The sequence below is a fragment of the Mus pahari genome, chromosome 4 (assembly GCF_900095145.1).
Source record: "Mus pahari chromosome 4, PAHARI_EIJ_v1.1, whole genome shotgun sequence".
Lineage (NCBI taxonomy): Eukaryota > Metazoa > Chordata > Mammalia > Rodentia > Muridae > Mus > Mus pahari.
This window is the reverse complement of record NC_034593.1, coordinates 7360681-7379067: the sequence shown is the minus strand read 5'-3', so window position 1 is coordinate 7379067 and position 18387 is coordinate 7360681. Positions and strand designations below refer to the sequence as shown.

The window sequence follows — 18387 nt, the reverse complement described above, 5'->3', positions numbered from 1 at the left end:
ATAACTGTTAAATTTTAAAGAGTTGGCTCTCAAAGGCATATCATTTGAGTTTTGAAACATATCTTCATCTCATCATATCAACTAAGTGAACCATACTATAAAAATATTTTATAATATAATATTAAAAATTCCTCTGTACTTTTGAATTACTTATAGAATAGTTATAGTCATTAATTTGCCAGACCTTAGGCATATTCTTTTTTTTTTTTTCAGAATAGAAGAATCAGTTCATATACAAATAGCTTTTTGTTTTAGCACACATTTCAGAGTGCACAACACATATTCTTATATAAATATTAAATAATTTACTAGAGAACAATAGTCAAATGGCTTTTACTGTATTATTGAAAGTGTGCTGGGTCATGGTAATATTATGTTTAATCATTTAGAGGGTAAAACAGTGAAAGCATTTTTCTTTCTAGAAAATCTAATTATTGAATGCAATACTGTATTAAAAATAAATCAATGTTTTTCTCATTTCAACTTTGTAAGTAATTTATACATTTTAGCTACATGCGTCATATCTAATTTTTGAGCTACAGTTTTCAGTCTTATTTCACCTAAATGTTGTCACATAATCTTAACGTAAGACAATAGTTCACATTTTTAATAATATTCCTAAGTTACTCTAATGCCTTGATTATTCAAGATGAGGAGTGAACTAGGGGAAATAAAATTTTAAATTCATTCTTAACACATGCACTTCAAAATATATCTTTAAAAAATTTTAACAATAAAAAACTTGTACTTAAATATCCTATATTTTTATAAATTCATACCTTATTATTTCTTTATGATTAGCTTCAGAAAAACTTAAACAATGATCACTATATGTGAAATAGAATTCTGAAATGATGTTCTTATAAGTATGAGTAAACCTATTTTTTGATATGTCAATAGAGACAATTAAAGCGATTTTCAAAGTTGCAAATGAAAGAAGGATATTCACAACAAAAATAATATTCAATATTTGAGATTATAATTGCATTTTAATCACTAGGTATGCAAATAGAATCAGGATAATGTCCTGATATTTTAGACATGAAACAGAAGAGGTTATTTTTGGAATCCTCAAGGTTAGCATCATGAAATACTAGAAGCATGCAGAATGATTTTGGAAGTGTAAATTCTCTTGTATAGTATTAAAGAGATCTATTAACCTTATTGCTTTAATCACTGTAGACAAAATGATAAACTTTCATGATAGAATTTTAAGACATAGTAGTTGGAATTTTTGAAATTAACTGAGAAAGAGAAGAAAAAAGAGTACATTTTTCCTTCCCTAGAAACTGTGGAAGCTTTGCAACACAAGTTCTATAAATATTAACGCTGGTGGTTCAGTGGAGAGTAATGGCTCATTCTCAACATTGACATTCCATCATGTAGAGTCATAGTTAGGGACAGTACCATTGCAAGTTATGGTTTGGGGGCAGCCTTTAGCCTCCAGCTCCTTGACACAAAGGACAGTTACATTGTATTTATAGCCTTTATAGTCACTGATCATGGTTATGATGGAGTATTATGCTTCCTGAAGGAGTCTGTTGTTGGAGCTATTGGTCAATGAAGAGTCTCTCCCACACTGCCACATGTACATTAACTGCAACTGCCCAATAACACTGTGAAAGTGTAGCTACAACCTTTTCTGCTTACTCATGCTGAAGCTATTCCGGAAGATAGGAAGCTGATTCTTTGTTTGACACTGCATGTTTGACACTGCATGTTTGACACTGCATGATTTAGGTTTCTTTGCCACCTTGTCTATTCATGATCTGCATGGATATTGATTAATTTGTAACAGGTTATTACATATGTTTATAAGCCTATTCATGTTAACTTCAGCTCTCAATGTTGTGTTTGCTCATTTTCCTCATGTTATGTTTGCCTTAAGATGTCTCACTTTTATGGGAAAACGGCAAAATAAAATAATTTAAACATAGTTTTGTTGTTAAGCTTCTATCTGAGGAATTGTTGCTGATGTGTGATTATTCCACACCATTATTTTCCTTTCTTATTGCTGTATTTTGTTTCTTCTTCAAGAAAACTCAGATCTTAGTTACCAAAAAAAAAAAAAATGCTATAGAGTTTCCAAATAACTTCCTCCAAGCTTGTAAAATGTAAAAATGTGGTACCTAAAATAAAATACCTATGAATTTACAAATGTGAAATTGATAAACTTTTGTGCAGTAATGCACAGTATTTTGGTCTTACACTGTCTGCTCTCTATACTGTAATTCATATTAGCATCCTTTGCACTCATAGCTTTCATATATCAATTCGTATGTCAATATTTTCATTTAAGATATTGCTTTTATTTTGAATTACTTGTATTTGGGACTATGCATTTGTACATTTTAATGAAATGTTTTCAAAGGTAAGAAAAATACATGATAGGCAACTATGCCCATGCTTATATACTTGCTGGGAATGAAACTTTTGCTACTAACCAGTGGATCATCATTTAATTACCATAATCTTATATTTATTAAACAGCGCTCCTTTTCTTTTATTATCTGTAGCTTTTTAACACCCTCCTGCTGGCCAGATAGAATTATTCTTTGGCAATTTTGTATATGTATAAACTGAATTTTCACTTTCCATTGATCTCTATTGTCCTCACAGCTTCCAGCTGAAAGTTTTCAATGAAGGAAATGGCAGGCCCACCTAGACTACAGTGTGCTTCTCTTAACATATTGTTTCATGGGCTATCTGATGTCATTTTACATTGCCAGTGACACTGATTGGCTTCTCAGTTTATCAATAGTGTCTAAGTTATCCACTTGCTCTAACTAGCCTTGTCATTATCTTTACCACACTTTGGAAGGGATTGGGTTTCATGTTAGACTTTCTCCATCTCAGTGCTGCCTACAGTAGTTCTGTATTTAGCAGAGTTGATGCTTCCACTCACTCCTTCTACATTTATATTGTGAAATCCCTTCAGAATAAATATTTGTTTTAACTTTGATTCTAGGTCTATTTTTAGTTTAGTTAAGTTTTGTTTGTTTTTACTTTCTTACTTTAAATAATGGACTAGCAGATGGTTGATTAGTAGGAGTTATAATGCCAAATACTGTGTTCTTTCAAGTAATTACAATTAAAAGGATGACAAAAAACACGAAAGGATCAGGCCCGATTTAGAAAAGAAGACCACAAGGATGAGCTCCAGGAACAGACCATTTAAGTTGCAGGAAATATCGTATCTCAGAATGGCCATCTCTGCTGGGTAAATGACATAGGAATGTTGACCACTGATCATCTGTGACCCCTAGCCCCTACCAACAAAATTTTAGATTACCAAATCCTTCTAGAGAGTTCCCCCAGTTCTTTATAAGCAGGTCTGAGCACCTTTCTTTGGGGCAGCCATTTCGAAAAATGATTGGCCCTCTTAAGCTGGCTGTTTCTGCAGAATAAACTCTCATTATCTTTGCAAACTATCTAAATCTGGGATCTTCACTCAATAATTTTCCTACACTTACAGAGTTTTTGAGACATTAAAATTAGTATTGGTTTATCTGTGATGTTTATACTTTCAAGTGTGTTCCCACATGTATTTTCTCTCTCTCTCTCTCTCTCTCTCTTTCTTTCTTTCTTTCTTTCTTTCTTTCTTTCTTTCTTTCTTTCTTTCTTTCTTTCTTTCTTTCTCTCTTTCTTTTTTTGAGACAGAATTTCTCTGTGTCGCCCTGGCTGTCCTGGAACTCACTCTGTAGACCCGGCTGGCTTCAAACTCAGAAATCTGCCTGCCTCTGCCTCCCAAGTGCTGTAATTAAAGATGTGTGCCATCACCACCCGGCTCCACATGTATTTTCTACCATTATAAGTATATTTTTAAATCAATCTGCTATTTCCCTACCTAACCTAACATTATTTAGTTTTCTAAGCAACATTGGTGCCTTTATTGAAAAGCTATATTGAGAAAAGATGTCACTGATATTAAATATACCCATTGATAATGTGTGCCACTGCCTCTATTTAGTGTGTGTGTGTGTGTGTGTGTGTGTGTGTGTGTGTGTGTGTGAGAGAGAGAGAGAGAGAGAGAGAGAGAGACAGACAGACAGACAGAGACAGAGACAGAGAGAGAGAGAGAGAGAGAGACAGACAGACAGACAGACAGACAGAGACAGAGACAGAGAGACAGAGAGAGACAGAGAGACAGAGAGAGGCAGAGACAGAGAGACAGAGACAGAGAGACAGAGAAAGAAAGAACATTAATTTTTGATGGATTACTTAAATTAATTTTGAATCCAATTTCCTCTGATTCTATACCAAAGCAATAAAATCATACTGTTAATAGCAACTCTATACATTATTGTTATCCCTTATTATTTTTTAATTTCTATTGCCTTGATTTTTTACAGTTAAAATTATTTTTGTTGATTTTCTTGAAGTTCTTGTTGTGATTGTGTTTCTCTGTATGGTTTATTTTTCTTTAAAAACATTCATGCTGTTATAGAGCACTTTCTTATTATGAGGAACAGATGAATGAGGAGTATGTAGAGGTGGAAAAGGGTAAGGGGAAGAAGGAAGAAAAGGATAGCAAATAGAAAATTGACAAATGATGAATGTAATGTAAAATAAGAATTGTTTATAAAGAATATACCATGAAGAAATCTGAAAATGAAAGGAAATTATATAAATTCAAGGTTCAAATAATGTAAGACATAGAGGGTTCCTTTGATGTAAACTTAAGGTTAAAAATTGCCCAGGCGGGCCCAGGCTGCCTTGAAACTAGAATCAATTAGTCACAAAGATAAGATAAGGAATGCAGGAACTGGTCTGAGCTGTCTTGGCTGACTCAACAGCCATCTGGCAGATCAGCGCCTTCCCCCCTGCTCCTTAAGACTCAGTTTGAAGTTACACATTACCCAGATGTACTGTGTCAACCCTGATAGCCCCGGTCCCTGGAATTTCCTGCCGCCCTAAGCCCACACGTACTATACTGCTGACTTGTAACTGCCTTGCTGACGTTCAAATGAGCCAAACATGTGTAACTGCGCCAATTCTCACCAACCCCCCAACCCGTATCCCATAAAAACCCCTAGCTTTCGAGTCTCTGGGTCGATGCCTCTGCCTCCTGCATGAGGTAAGCATTGGCCTGGAGCTCCACCATTAAACTGCCTCATGCTTTTGCAACAAGAAGGTCTCTTGTGTTTCCTTGGGAAACCCTAACTCCTGTGACTTCAGGGAGGTCCACAAAAAGGGGGTCCTACAAAAACATTTTTAAAGAAATTCTGTAAATAACATAAGTCAAAATACTAATTTTTCAGTGGAAAATTATTATAGAACAAGTAAGATCAAACAGTTTGCACAGCCATTATTTATGGAATTCACAATAGTTTATCAAAATTTTAAAATGGGCACATTTGTTCTATACTTTAAATGAAGTATTTTTGATTATATTTACACAATTAGTATTTTAATTATATTTACATAACTGCATATATTTCTGCATGTAGATATGTTCACGTGTGTGTAAAGGTCACTGTGCCTGTGTGGAACTGATTGACCTCTGAATCAGGAATTCCAAACAGAACTACAGTCACTGACCTACAGTGCTGATGGATCTGGAACCTAATAGGATTGAAACTGGTAGTAGCCCCTATACTGGAAACCAAGCAACATCTTCTGACAGATTGGGAGAACAGCAACTGAAGACCCAAACACTCATCCAACAGAGGGAAGACAAGGTATCCACAATAAATGTAACTCTAGAGGCCTAATAGTCATTGCAAACTCACAAATATGAACAACAAAGACAATTTGCCTCTTCTGGACACTAGAACCCCTATTCCAAATTTCCAGAGAAAAACAATTTGGCTGAAGCACAGGACAAGAACTTCAAAATTCTAGTCATTCACATGTACAAAGGCCCCAACTAGGATATTAGTTAATTATTGAGCTTTGGTGTTTTGCTCTCTATTGTAATGCTAAATGCTGGCCCCCAAGACCTGGTTGCCCCAAGGACAAGAGAATCTGCATGTATTCAAAGTAATATTCTGTGACCTTGCTCCTTAATTTACAACTATCGGTTGAATAAACTAGCTGTCAGCTTATAGCTGGGCACAAATGAGATAAGGTTTTGGATTCCAGGCTTGGGGTCTGAAAGGGAGATCACAAGGAGGAGGAGTGAAGAATGGGGAGAAAGAAGGTGCCATGGGGTAAGAAAGTTGAAAACAAGAGCATGAGTCCTGGCCATTTGAAATTAAGAGCATCTCAGATGGACCATGGCAAGTCATATTTTGACGTTACTGACTGGAAGGTAGACATAATAACTTAAAGTTTAGATATCAACCCAGCTTTATTATAAATATAATAATATTATATGTCTTTCATCTGGTAACCAAATGATACCAACTGCAGCAGTTAATCATACTCTAGGGAGAAAGAAAAAGATTTCATAAAAAAAGATAAATTCAAGTAACTTTTGTATTCCAATTCACTGAAAAGAAAACCTTCATTGTAAAGAGGTTAACTACCAGAAGAGGACAAAATAGCTGAATAAATAATAATCACAAAAGAGTTGATAAAAAGAGAACAAACACACACACACAAAAGGAACAGGGTCCCCAGATTTTTTTTTTTTTGTGAACTTTAATCATTTAATTTTCTTTTTTTCCAATTTTTATTAGATATTTACTTCATTTGCATTTTAAATGCTGTCCCCAAAGTCCCCTATACCCTCTGCCCAACCCCTGCTCCCCTACCCATCCACTCCCCCTTCTTGGCCCTGGTGTTCCCCTGTACTGGGGCATATAAAGTTTGCAAGACCAAGGAGCCTCTTTTCCCAATGCTGGCTGACTAGGCCATCTTCAGATCTTAATAGGCCTCCAGGTTGTAGCACAACTGAGTCCATGCATAAAAGTACTCTCTCATAAATCTCACTATGTATAGAGTAGCACTTGTCAAAATAAAAAGCAAGATCTCTAGGAAAGTAATTATCTGTAATTATCTTTTTAGATTACTGTTCATGTTACCTAAAGTAGAAAATGAAGGTTGTCCTTCAAAGCTCACCTTGAGAAAGACTCAGTGGTACACTGGGATCCTAAACACTCAGTGTAGTCATGGGCCACATAATAAAGACATTTTATTGGCTTAAACCTAGGTCTGATCAGTCTTCTTGGGTAGATATCCCATAGCAACAAAAAATACAAAACAACACAAGCAAATACAACACCACCAAAATAATAAAATATCAGGAATAATTCTTTCCAATAAATACTGTCAATATTACCAATCTCAATTCCCCAATAAAAGACAGAAATTAAACAAATTAGATTAGGAAACAGGATTCGCTTTTGTGCTGTTTCTAAGAAACACAGTTTACTATCAAGTAGAGAAAGCAGATATTACCTTAGGTTAAAAGAATGGAAAACATATTTCAAGTAAGCTGAATAAAGAAGCATTGAGGCATGGATATTTTAATATTTACCAAAATTCATTGTAGTCAAATCTAATTCAAAAAGTAGAGACAGACACTCCACGCTCATCAAAGAAAATATGTACAAAGAAGGAATTACAATTCTGAATATTTATGCATAATATATGAGAGCACAATTTCATAAAATTATTAATATATATGGAAGCACATATAGGGATTGAGGCTCACATCATTTTCTACTTTCACCAGTGGTCCTTTAGACAAAAACTAAAGAGAGAAATGATGTAGCTAAATGTGACATCATAACTTGAATGGACCTAATAGATATCAACACAGCAATGCACCTAAAGAATAAAGTACATACATTCTTCTAAACATACCAAAGACAGATCATATATAAGTGCAACAATAAAGCAAACTGTAACAAGTTTAATACAACCTAAATAACATCACAAATTCTATTTGATGAACATGAATTAAAGCTGGATATTAACAACAATAGAAACAGCAGAAAGTATACACACTTTTATTGTGAATGGGTGTTTAATTTTGAGATATAATTTCTCAGCATCTAATGAGATGATCATGTGGGTTTTGTCTTTGTTATATAGTGGATTACATTGATGGTTTTCCCTATATTGAACCATTCTTCAAAGTGTCTTACTATAGAATGAGGAATTTTTTTACATCTAACAGATGGACAGTATCTATATTAGATAATGAACAATAAAAATACCAAGCAAGGAAATAAAATTTACAACTGATATAGGGAATTAAACATGTCTCAAAAGGTTAAGCATTAATAGATGAGAAACACTTAAAAATATTTGATCCACTCAGCCACCAAAGAAACGAAACTAAAACTACCTTGAGATTTCATTTAACCCTAGCCTTAACAGCCAAAATCAGTAAAATAAATGACAGCACATGCTCGAGAGGATGAGTGAAAAGGAGACCACTTTATTAATAGCTGATAGGAATTCAAACTGATACAGTCACTAGGGAAATCAGTGCAAAGATTCCTCAGAAAGCTGAGTACTGATCAACCTCAAGATCAAGCTATGTCACTCTTAGACATATACCAAAAGGCTCTGAATCTTCCTGCTAAGATGGATTTCTTTTCCTTGTCCACTGTGGCTTTGTTCATAGTAGCCAGACATTAGAAATAGCCTGATATCCATCAACTGGTGAATGTACAATGAAAATGTGATAGATATATTTACAATGGAATATTATTCAGCTGTTAAGAAAAAATGAAATTATGCAATTTATAAGATAACTCATGCTAGAAAGATAAACTTTGCATGTTTTCTCTTATATGTAAAATGTTACTTTTAAGCTTTCCTTTATTTTATTTAGTATATCCACATAGGTTATGTAGCTGAAAGGAGCCAATAGAAGAAGGAGATCTTTTGAGAAATGAAAACTAGAGTATAGTGTTATAAAAAAAATCAGTGAGAAATTGGAACCGGGTGAATAAATGGAGAGTAGAAAAAATTGTCCAATCTGTAGGCTGTTCTTTTGTCCTCATGACAGGGTCCTTTGTTTTACGGAAGCTTTTCAACTTTATGAGGTCCCATTTATCTATATTTTATCTTAGAACCTGAGCTATTGGTACTCTGCTCAGGAAATTTTTTAGGCTCTTTCCCCCTTTCTCTTCTACTAGATTCAGTGTATATGGTTTTATGTGGAGGTCCTTGATCCACTTGGCCTTGAGCTTTGAACAAGGAGATAAGATTGGATCAATTTGCATTCTTCTACATGCTGACTGCCACTGGACCCAGCACCATTTGTTGAATATGCTGTCTGTAGATTGATTTTGGTTAGATGGCCACTTTTACTATACTAATCTTGCTGATCCATGAGCATGGGAGATGTTTCCATCTTCTGAGGTCTTCAATTTCTCTCTTCAAAGGCTCGAAGTTCTTACTTTATAGACTCTCACAAACAGTACAACTATTGTCAGTTCTATGAGTTACTATCCATAATCTGATGTAAGACTACTTGCTGAATATACCATGTTCTTGCTTCATCAAATGGGAAGAAATCCAGTTAGTGATCAACTTGAAATCAGCAACCAAACGCAGACACTATTGCACATGCCAGCAAGATTTTGCTGAAAGGACCCTGATATAGCTGTCTCTTGTGAGGCTATGCCAGTGCCTGGCAAATACAGAAGTGGATGCTCACAGTCATCTATTGTATGGAACACAGGGCCCCCAATGGAGGAGCTAGAGAAAGTACACAAGGAGCTGAAGGGGTCTGCAATGCTATAGGTGGAAAAACAATATGAACTAACCAATATCCCCAGAGCTCGTGTCTCTAGATGCATATGTAGCCGAAGATGGCCTAGTTGGCCATCATTGGGAAGAGAGGCCCTTTGGTCTTACAAACTTTATATGCTCCAGTACAGGGGAATGCCAGGGCCAAGAAGTGGGAGTGGGTGGATAGGGGAGCAGGGTGGGGGAGTGTATAGGAGACTTTAAGGATAGCATTTGAAATGTAAATAGAGAAAATATCTAATAAAAAATTAAAAAAAGAGAAAGTTCATCCACATAGGCTAGTATTCCACTGTTGGAAGGTACTCTAATTACTACAGAAATGGAAAGGAAGTCATCACATTACCAAGAAATAAGAGTGAGATGCTCAATATATATGAATGGGTGTATGTGTGGGTGGGTGTGCACTTGTGCACACACACACAATAGCAGCACAAATCCTATGAGACCCCTTTTTTGTAATCCTTTTTGTGTTTTATTAAATCACAGGTGAACTACACTAAACTTGTATATGCTGCAACATCTTTTTTTTTTTAATTTACATCTCAAATGCTGCCCCCTTTTCTAATCCTCACCTCACAGAGTCCCTTCCTACATCCCCTTCTCCCCTAGTTTATCCCCTACACTGGAGAATCAAACATCAAGTCTCCCTAGGATTAAGTGAATCCTCTCCTACTGAGGCCAGACAAAGTAGTCCTGTTGAGGAATGGATTCCACAGGCAGACTTTAGGAACAGCCCCAACTCCATTTTTTGAAGGACCCACATGAAATCTGAGCTGCACATCTGCTACATATGTGCTGGGGCCCTTGGTTTAGCCCAAGTATGTTCTTTCTGTTTGGTGCTTCAGTCTCTGAGAGGTCCAAAGGGTCCAGATTAGTTGAAACTGTTGATATTCCTGTGGAGTCCCTATCCCCTTCAGAGCCTTCAATCTTTTCCCCAACAGTTCCATAAGATTCAATGACCTCTATTCAGTGTTTGACAAAGACAGCAAAACTTGACATTACATGGCTGGGCGTGGTGGGGCATGCCTTTAATCCCAGCACTTGGGAGACAGAGGCAGGTAAATTTCTGAGTTCGAGGCCAGCCTGGTCTACAAAGTGAGTTCCAGGACAGCCAGGGCTACACAGAGAAGCCCTGTCTCGAAAAACAAAAACAAAAACAAACAAACAAACAAAAAACCAAAAAAATCCTTGACATTATGTTTGTTATGGGAGTCCTATGGGAAAACATATCGCTATAATCCTGTCAGAAATAGTTGCTTCTATTGACATATTGCTGCATTCATAGTTAAGTGCATCATTCAACTGTAATCAGGGAGACTGATTTTTGAAGTCAAGGATATTAACATAGAGACCCACAACTGGTCAATGTGCAGAGTGAGAGACTTTGGAGAGCTCACCCCTTAAGAGGGTGTCTTTATTAGCTCTTCGACATGTCTTTCATGGTTCTGAATGTCTTTACAACAAAAAATTTATAGTACTTCATTTTATTAAATTTCATTTTGTTATTATTTTTTATTGTATTATGTGTGCATGTTGCACAATATGTGTGTGAAACTCAAAAGGCAATGCTTATGTGTATATTCTGTGTGTCCATGAATTATTGCTGTCTAACTCAGATGATAATGGGAATGGGAATGATTTTACCTGTCTGGCTATCTTGCTGTCCCCAGTGTAAGTTTTAGAAGCAGATTCATATTCAAGATATCAATGATCTACAGTCCTTTATTATCTATTATAATAGTGTTTTTTTCTGTGCAAGGCTCCTTAAGACAGTGAAGTATGTTATGTTATTTTATAAACCAACTTCAACTACACTCCAGTAAAGAAAAACCACATGTACATATTTTGCTGTTCAGAGCCATTCTCTAGTCATTATACTAGGGCACCACGGAATCTCTAAATGTCAACTCAAAGGGTCCTCAGAGATAATACCTAAAAAGATTTTGTCTCATTGAAGTGGTCTACTACATGCCTCTATAAATTTTTCTGAGGATCAAACAGATTTTACAGGTAAATCTATGTCTTCATCTTGATCAAAAAATACTTTATTGTGAACTCTGACTTCTTATTTGACCCAAGAACATTTCCAGATATAAAATTTTTTGCTCAGAGAGAATCAGATGGTACACACCAGCATTTCCTAACTCAGCTAAACTGACTCCTTCATATTTCCTCTACATTCTGTTATATAATAGAAACATGTCTTCTTTTGCACATTTCTTATCTGTATTTTATGTACCTTAGCTAAAATAACCAAATGGAGCTCCTAAATTTCAGAAATATCTTCAGTATTAGTCATATATACATACAGCATGTTTTCTGATCCTTACATTACCATTAAAAGACAATATTATTAAGACATACCACAATTTAGTAGATTTTGTATTTTGCCTACTGCTTCTAATTCTTTTTGTTTCCACTTTCCTGTAATGTTTCAACAGTCACACAGAAGCCAGTCAGGCTCTGAATTTTCTCTCTCTGACTTTCCAGAGGAGACTGCTTTTCTAAGTTTAAGACTGTATCACCTATCTTAAGCTATTGTTATGCAAATTATCCATTTTTACTATTAAATGCTATTCACTATAACCATGGCACACAGTCACATTTCAAAACAGAGTTCTTCCTGACAATTTCTTTGTCCTATAAAGACTATGAATTAGGGCCATGGGCAGCATTAACTGAGGGCTTAATTCTGTTGCCATGAATTTGGTAGAAGACAGGGTTTTCTGAAGGCCCAAGACATCATCATGCATATTTCATGTTATAGAAATGGTTATATACACACACACACACACACACACATGTGCATAAACATGAGGAAAACAAACACATCCAAATTCATCCAACATGTGTAATTCACAAAGAAATTACTAAAAATTAAATTTAACACAAAGGATGTGGACAGGAGGCTTGAGTCAAATGGCCATGGCAACTCAATCTCTAATATGTGGTCACTATTGTCTGGTAAGTTTTATATAATTAAGCCTATTAAATGGTTTTCTATTAAGACATAGTTGTACAAATCCATAGATAGTATGACAAAGTTACAGTGCATGTGCTCACAAACATAAGCATTTGTTTAACCTACACACCTCTAAAACAAACTGAAATAAGACAAATAGAGCACTCAAATTTTTAAAAACCTAGAAAGAATGTCAAGTGAACAAGAACAATAAAGATAATATTATAAATTAATAAATATGAAACAAGGAAAGTATACTGAGTTCATGAAAAACAATATCAAGGCATATTAAAAATATTTTGTCACAAGGTAGAAGAAAATAAAGATATGAGAAAAATATAGGATCCCACAGAGAATTTATTAAAATCAAATATATATTTAAAAATTAATTAGTTTTCATAAACCAATAAATTAGAAAATATATGTAAAATACATTTTGGGAAAATACTTTAAGAAAAACATGATGGGCCAGGAGTGGTGGCACATGCCTTTAATCCCAGCACTTGAGAAGCAGAGGCAGGCAGATTTCTGAGTTCGAGGCCAGCCTGGTCTACACAGTGAGTACCAGGACAGCCAAGGCTACACAGAGGAACCCTGTCTCAGAAAACAAACAAACAAAAAACAACAAAAAGAAAAACATGATGAGAAATACAATCTATGTGGTTTTTATAACCATATAAATATAATTTTAAAAAATTCATAAAGTATTTACCAGAATATTTAGCAATGAAGGTTTGAAAGTTTTTAGATATTTAATGTCTATCATATGTTTTGTAATAAATATACATAAAGAGAATATCATCCTATTTTGATTTTGCACATACTAATCAAAAATATTCACTGAGAGTATATTAAAATCATTAATATAATTATGCTTGAATGATAGCTCATCAGTTAAAAGCATATTCTGTCTTTGAAGAGGACTCAAATTTGGATTACAGTACCAAATTTGAAAAGCTTACAACTACCTTTAACTCCATGTGCATGAAAACTCGAAACCTCTGCCCTTAGGATGCATTCATGCACATAATTTAAAAATAATAAAAATAAATCTTAAACAATATGTCAAAAGTTCAATTTACACCTAAAGATAAGTAAAAGTGCTATGTGCAGTTAGCTAAAAACAAACATACAAGTATCTACAACTCATTTTTATAGTTATAATCAATCAATATAAACATATAATAGAGGAAAGAAATGTATTTAATGCAAGAAGCTTAGACAGTTTTAAGATAAATTTCAGTCAAGACATTTTATTAATTGATTAAAAATCCTGTCAGACAATTAAATCCAAAAACAGTTATCTGTCAAATATAAATTCTCATTCAATCGAAAAGAAAAAGTCAAGTGTGGTGTTTCTTGGTAAGAGAAGTAATTTGATAAAGTCTAAAATGAAGGGAAAGTAGAGAAAGAAAAAAAAGCAAAGAAATGTTCTAGAAAATACCATGTTTAATTAGATGTGAATTTCAGACAGTATTTGTTGTTTCAGAAGTCAAAATAATGACATATGACAGAGTTGTAAGATTAACCAGTAGAATAGTATTTCATAAGACAGCTATATCAGGCTCCTGTCAGCAAGCTCTTGTCATTCACAATAATGTCTGGGTTTGGTGGTGGTACATGGAATGGGTCCCCAGGTGATACAATCTACAAATGGTCATTCCTTCATTCTCTGCTCCACGATTTGTCACTGTAACTCCTTCCATGGGTATTTTGTTCAACCTTCTAAGAAGGATCAAAGTATCCACACTTTGGTCTTCCTTCTTCTTGTGTTTCATGTATGTTGCAAATTGTATCTGGCTATTTCGAACTTCTGGTCTAATATCCACTTATCACTGAGTGCATATCATATGTGTCATTTTTGTGATTGGTTATCTCACTTAGGATGATATCCTCCACATCCATTTATTTGCCTAAGAATTTCAAAAATTCATTGTTTTTAATATCTGTGTAATACTCCTTTGTGTAAATGTACCACACTTTCTGTATCCGTTCCTCTNTTGAGGGACATCTGGGTTCTTTCCAGTTTCTGGCTATTATAGTAAGTCTGCTATAAACATAGTTGTCTCCTGAGAGGCTCAGCCAGTATCTGACAAATACAGAAGTGGATGCTCACAGCCATCTATTGGATGGAGGACAGTGACCCCAATGAAGAATCTAGAGAAAGTACCTAAGGAACTGAAGGGGTTTGCAGCCCCATAGGAGGAACAACAGTGTGAACTAACCTGTACCCTCAGAGGTTCCTGGGTCTAAACTACTAACCAAAGAAAACAGGTGGTGGGACTCATAGCTCCAGCTGCATATTTATCAGAGGATAGACTAGTCAGTCATCAGTGGGCGGAGAAGCCCTTGGTCCTGAGAAGGTTCTATGCCCCAGTATAGGGGAATGCCAGGACCAGGAAGCAGGAGTGGGTGGGTTGGTAAGCAGGGGCAGTAGGAGAGGATAGGGGGTTTTTGGAGGGGAAACCAGGAAAGGGAAAAACATTTGAAATGTAAATAAAGAAAATATCTAATAAAGAAAAATTGAAAACAAACAAACAAAAAGGCAGGTCAGAAAGATTTGATAATACAAATAGAAAAAAAAAAAGAAAAGTATTTCATATACCTTTTTGGACTAAAGATAAAGGATCATGTGCTATCATGCTTAGGTAGGATTCCTTTCCTCGACAATAGATAATCACTTTCTCATTGTGTTCCTATATGGAAAGGGGAAAAAAATAAGAGAATTAGCACCCAAAAGAAACAGTTGAAAGAATTTGTCAGTTTTGTCTTATAAATCATTGGTTCCATCATGGGAGTCTTGACATTGTGGCCTTCTATAGTTCTAGCCCATAAATGTTGTATTTCGAAAGAACTATAAAATCGGGGATGAGAATATCAATAAAGAATTTAATAGCATGCAGGGCTGGGGAATTCATGTGGAGGTCAGAGTGAAAGCAGGTGTGAGTGGAAACAACAGAAGGAGTCATGGCTGCCAAAGTGTTTGAGTCAATCGAAAAGTTCGGCCTGGCGTTGGCCGTTGCAGGAGGCGTGGTGAACTCTGCTTTGTATAATGTGGATGCTGGACACAGAGCTGTCATCTTTGACCGATTCCGTGGCGTACAGAACATTGTAGTAGGGGAAGGGACTCATTTTCTCATCCCTTGGGTACAGAAACCAATTATCTTTGACTGCCGCTCTTGACCACGGAACGTACCCGTCCTCACTGGGAGCAAAGACTTGCAGACCGTCACCATCACACTGCGCATCCTCTTCCGGCCGGTGGCCAGCCAGCTTCCTCGTATCTACACCAGCATTGGTGAGGACTATGATGAGCGGGTCCTGCCGTCAATCACCACAGAGATCCTCAAGTCGGTGGTGGCTCGATTCGATGCTGGAGAATTGATTACCCAGGAGAGTTGGTCTCCAGGCAGGTGAGCGATGACCTCACAGAGCGAGCAGCGGCATTTGGGCTCATCCTGGAGGACGTGTCCCTGACACATCTGACCTTCGGGAAGGAGTTCACAGAGGCAGTAGAAGCCAAACAGGTGGCTCAGCAGGAAGCGGAGAGAGCCAGATTTGTGGTGGAAAAGGCTGAGCAGCAGAAAAAGGCAGCCATCATCTCTGCCGAGGGTGACTCCAAGGCCACTGAGCTGATCGCCAACTCGCTGGCCACAGCAGGTGGCCTGATTGAGCTGCGTAAGCTGGAGGCCGCTGAGGACATTGCATACCAGCTCTTCCGCTCTCTCGGAACATCACCTACCTGCCAGGGGGCAGTCCGTGTGCTCCTCCAGCTTCCCCAGTGAGGCTGGACCACAGCCTCCATCATGCTGAATACCACCGCCTTCCTTCTGTCCTATCCCAGAAATCACTGTGAAATTTAATGATTGGCTTAAAGTGAAGGAAATAAAGGTAAAAAAATCACTTCAGATCTCTCTTAAAAAAAAAAAAAAGAAAAGAAAAGAAAAGAAAGAAAGAAAGAAAGAAAGAAAGAAAGAAAGAAAGAAAGAAAGAAAGAAAGAAAGAAAGAAAGAAAAGGAAAAGAAAAAGAATTTAATAGAACAGAGTTCAGGTCATAGTCAAGAGCTGGCTTGCTGATAGGTAATAAAGTTGCTTGCCTAATTATTATTCCATTTTCCTGGTTCCATCTATGAAAGATGGACATGATACTGTCTGGATAACAGAAAAAAAAAAGCTAGCAGAGCTGCATAATAAAAGCTCTCTAGCTTTGACGGTACTGGACAATATTCCTCCACAATAGCACTTTAGACTGTGTATTAACATTAGCCCTTTGTTTTAGAACATCTATTCTATATCTATTCAATATAGTACTCAAAGTGTTAGAATAATAAGACACCAAAAAGATATCAGGGGGATACAAATTGGTAAAGAAGAAATAAAGGTACCACTATTTGCAGATGATATGATAGTATACATAAGCAACCCAAAAAGTTCTACCAAAGAACTTCTTCAGCTGATAAACAACTTCAGCAAAGTGACTGCATATAAAATTGACTCAAATGAATTAGTGGTCTTTCTCTACACAAAAGATAAACAGGCTGAGAAAGAAACTAGGGAAACCACTCCCTTCACGTGAGCGACAAATAATATAAAATATCTTGGGGAAGCTCTCCCCAAACAAGTGAAAGACCTGTAGGACAATAACTTCAAGTCTCTCAAAGAAATTGAAGATCTCAGAAAATGGAGAGCTCTCCCTTGCTCATGGATTGGCAGAATTAACATATTAAAAGTGGCCATCCTGCCAAAGGTAATCTATAGATTCAATGCAATCCCCATCAAAATATCCAAAATATATAAAGAAAACAATAAGATAATCAACAAAAAACAAATAACCCAATCAAAAAATGAAGTACAGAACTAAACTGAGAATTTGCAACTGAAGAATCTTAAATGGCTGGAAAGCACCTCAAGAAAATTTCAAAGTAAATGCAAAACAAAATGACCCTGTGATTCCACCTCATATCAATCAGAATAGCTAAGATCAAAATCTCAGGAGGAAACACATGTTGGAGAGGATGTGGAGAAAGAGGAAACCTCTTCCATTGCTGGTGGGATTGCAAACTGGTACAACCACTCTGGAAATCAATCTGGAGGTTCCTCAGAAAATAGGAAATAGATCTACCTGATGATGCAGCTATACCACTCTTAGGATTATACCAAAAGAGACCCCACCATGCCACAGGGGCACATGTTCCACTATGTTCATAGAGGCCTTATTTGTGATAACCAGAAGCTGGAAACAACCTAGATATCCCACAACAGAAGAATGGATATGGAAAATGGGGTTCATTTAAATAATGGCATACTACTCAGCTATTGAAAACGAAGACATCCTGAGTTTTGCTGGCAAATGGATGGAACTAGTAAATATCATCCTGAGTGAGGTAACTCAGACACAAAAGGATGTGCTTGGTATGTACTCACTAATAAGTGGATAATAGCTAAATGTATAATATAACATTACTATCCACAGAACACAAAATGTTCAACAAGCTGAAGTGCCCAAGTGAGAACACCTAAATCTCACTTGGGAGAGAGTAGAAAGCAATCACAAGTGGGGAGGAAGGGAGGGACCTGCGAGGAGGGAAAGTCCATGAGGGGTGGAGTATGGGGAGAGGGGAACCTGACCTGGTATTGGGCAAGGAAAAATACTGAAGTCCTTAGGGGCAGCAGCAGAAAGAATGGAAACAAGCAACCTCAGGAAATAGGTGGTTGGGGGACACTCTAGAATGCACCAGAGACCTGGGAGGTAAAAGACTCTCAGGAATCAA

The 18387-nt window shown here is 36.4% G+C and overlaps 1 pseudogene across 1 annotated transcript; it reads left to right on the top strand.

Annotated features, from left to right (window-relative positions):
* The first annotated feature begins 15529 nt into the window (after positions 1-15529).
* LOC110320192 lies at positions 15530-16472 on the top strand (annotated as a pseudogene). The gene has a single exon (XR_002380448.1). The product of XR_002380448.1 is annotated as a prohibitin pseudogene (transcript).
* The last annotated feature ends 1915 nt before the right edge of the window (positions 16473-18387 follow it).